Genomic DNA, 3,112 nt, shown 5'->3' with positions numbered 1-3,112 from the left:
CTAGACTTCTTTAATGTTTCCTAACCTTTGTTTATGATTTACTTCTCATATGAGATACTGATTTGTTGACAGATTTTCTTTTTCCATGTTTGTATTGCTCTCTAAAAGGAAGATCTTACTTTGACCTCTTTTTAGCACACTTCACTGATAGACCATCTATGTTAAGAGGGGATATCTGAGTTGGTGGGAGTAAATGACATAGATGGCAAGGTCAAAAGACAACAAAGTTCTGCTAGCATAAAAGTACTACAAAAAACAATTATCCATTTTCTGAGTCTTCTTCTTAATAAACTTTTGTTGGGTCTTGTGGGAGAAAAAAAGCATTACAAAAAAAGGAGTAGTTTTAGACCATGTAAAAATATTCTTTAGAAAAAGACTATCCTCACTAGGAGACAGAGTAGTTGCAGGAATGAGTGACTCAAGGACTAAAGCACAACTGAGCTGGACACACTACAAAGGTTTTAATACTTGACAGTTCCAGAAAAAAACTTTCCTGATATCAAATTAGCAAAAATCCCTCTGTGATGATTATGTGTAAGACACATTATTATCTATAAGTAGATAATAATTACTGTAGTATACTTATAGAAAATTTAAGGCAAAAAATGAAGTAACTTGCGCAAAGCCCCAAAGATCAACAGTGCTGACATTTCTAATAATAAAAGTCAAGTAACTCTTAATTCCCAGTTGTATTCACTCCACAGCTATCCTAATGGTTTTTGCTGTTGTATGAATGAAACTGCTTTTTCTCCTTGGAGACAGTCATTATTTTGAAACAATTCTCCTCCCTTTCCCCCTCACCTGCTAATTATCTCTTAGGGAAAAAAATGAAACTCCAGCTGTGGGAACATAGATAGGGCTGTGTCTTGTTCTAAGAAAATCGCTTCAGGAAAAAGATCGGTGAATGGTTATCAAACTGCAGAGTGGATTCTGACCCGCTGCAGAGTCACTCTGTAGCATGTCTCACAGCAGATAAGCTATGGAAAGCAACAAAATACAGCTTCTCGTGGTCAAACAGCAGATGGTCACAGATAACTCCCAACAGCGGATATCATAATGAACCACTACTTCCTATATCAACATTGCTAATATTTTTCTCTAAACAACTTCTCCCCTCTGACTTGGCTAGTTCAATGACTGAAATATCTAAAGACTGGATTTTGCTGCCGTTGGGTTGACCTTCTGAAAGTGTCCACCGTGTCAAAAAATCACATGTAATAGTTGAAATACACACATCTTTGCATGTGGAAAAGAACACATTAAAATTCTGGCCAATGATGGGTAACAAACTGGATGTAAAGTACAGAAAAAACATCAAGACTCTGTGGGTAGAAACTTGAGGGTAGCTGCTCAATTGGCTTTTGACACATCAAAATTATAAGCAAATTCTTAGCTGAACCGTATTGCAGTAATACTATTATTGTGCCTTCAGCTGAACTACTTCAAGTGGAAAACTGGAAGTTCTTCTAAACTAAGTAGGGTTATCTTGGGTCAACCCCTGAATAGAAAATGTATGTGCTGTCAGAATTGGTGCTGGCAATTCATTAGATAGCTTCCCAGTGGTCCTGAAGGAAGAAGAGCATAGCTGGTTCTTAGATGACGCCTGACACTGTAATAACCTTCTTTTGGGTAAGACGGATAACAAGTTTGTGACAATTTGTTGTCCCTAAATACTGTGCCATGCATCTTATGAATGGATATAGCTTTTATACACAGTTGGAAGAAGAGAAGCAGAATATCTCTCAGGGTGTCATGTAATGTTGCATCCACTGCAACAGCACTCCAGCTGAGGGAATTTTTCAGCTCTTTTTGGAGTTCTTGGCTCCATATTCTATTTTTCCAACTGCTTTCTACATCCACAAAGGAAACATGGGAGAAGAAAGCCCAAACTGGTAACATATAGTAGCTATCACTGTTAGCTCCCTGTATGATACTCTTATTGCACTATGAGTGCCTGCAAAAAGTGCTCCACTGCCTGAAAATGTCAAGACTTGGATTAATCCTACCAGATTTCAGACATTTGGAACCACTAATGGCAATGGAGATTGGCACCTCTAGTCTATCCAAAGCCTGAAATGCTCTGAGACAACCGTACAATTAACTTAAGAGTTATAGAGGACAACTACTATGGCCTTCCAAAGAAAGAATAAAGCATTCTTTGTTTTCCCTGGATGAGTGGCTAAATATTAAACTGGCTGAATCTGGCCTCTGAATGCATGATAAGGGCATGAGAACTGAATGTGAAAGAGACCTTGTACTTGAAATTCAGGCCAGGTATTTTGTCCTCGTGCCCATGTGAATTCCCGTGCAAACCAGTGCTTTGCCTGTTACCTTGAGCTCCCTGCTTCTTATGTTCATAGTTACTCTTGTATAAATTATAAGCACTTTGTGACAGGAACAATCGTTTTTCATTAATATGGCCTCTGGCAAGCCTTATCACCACCAGTATCATGCTGCCAGTAACTAACAGCATTTCCAGCCTCAGCACTTCATGAACCACAAGATTTCAGACCCTGGTTCTCAGGCTGGTTGGCCTTGTGGACCTTTGTGGGCCCCTCAAGCACCAATGTGTGCCCTCCTATGTCCAGAGAAGCAATGAGAGCTCTGTGCTAGCTGGCAAGTGACAACAGTACCTTCCTTCGCAGATGGGCTTGACAGCAGCGACTCCTTCCAGAAGCCTCTTGTGGGAAGCGATACACAAACCCCAGGAGCACAAGTCTGTGACCTCAAGTGCCCAGCCTGGTCCAACACGTTATGCAATTTGTTGAAATCCTGTTGGCTTTGGAGTTAATAATTCACCTTTTGCCTTCCATTTCCAAACAAGGTCTTTATTTGCATGGCACAGGGTAGATTAATCACATTATTTGCAACTGTTTTGAACTACTGTCACCCAGCCCATGTGGGGGTGAAACCGTGGCCACCGCACACATTTCTTAGGACAGCGGCAGAGGGCCCGCTAGACCTCTCCCCTGACACAAATACCCTTCTTTGTGCCCAGCAGTACCTACAGAACCCCAGAAGGCGCGGAGGCCGGGCAGAGGAAGACGCCAAAGAAGGCGAGGCTGGGGCGCACGGCCCCCGGCAACGCGGCGGTTAACGGCAAGATGGCGCC

General features: G+C 41.6%; 1 protein-coding gene across 1 annotated transcript in view; it reads left to right on the top strand.

Annotated features, from left to right (window-relative positions):
* Positions 1–1,610: 1,610 nt before the first annotated feature.
* The window catches only part of TAPT1 (transmembrane anterior posterior transformation 1), a 51,895-nt gene continuing 50,393 nt past the window's right edge, over positions 1,611–3,112 (top strand). The window contains exon 1 of the mRNA XM_026846935.1: positions 1,611–1,629. The gene's annotated coding sequence lies outside the window, so the exon portion shown is untranslated. The remainder of the gene's footprint in view (positions 1,630–3,112) is intronic.

This window comes from Athene cunicularia (assembly GCF_003259725.1).
Source record: "Athene cunicularia isolate RWA chromosome 4 unlocalized genomic scaffold, athCun1 chr4_part1, whole genome shotgun sequence".
Classification (NCBI taxonomy): Eukaryota; Metazoa; Chordata; class Aves; order Strigiformes; family Strigidae; genus Athene; species Athene cunicularia.
This window is presented reverse-complemented; position numbering and strand designations above follow the sequence as displayed.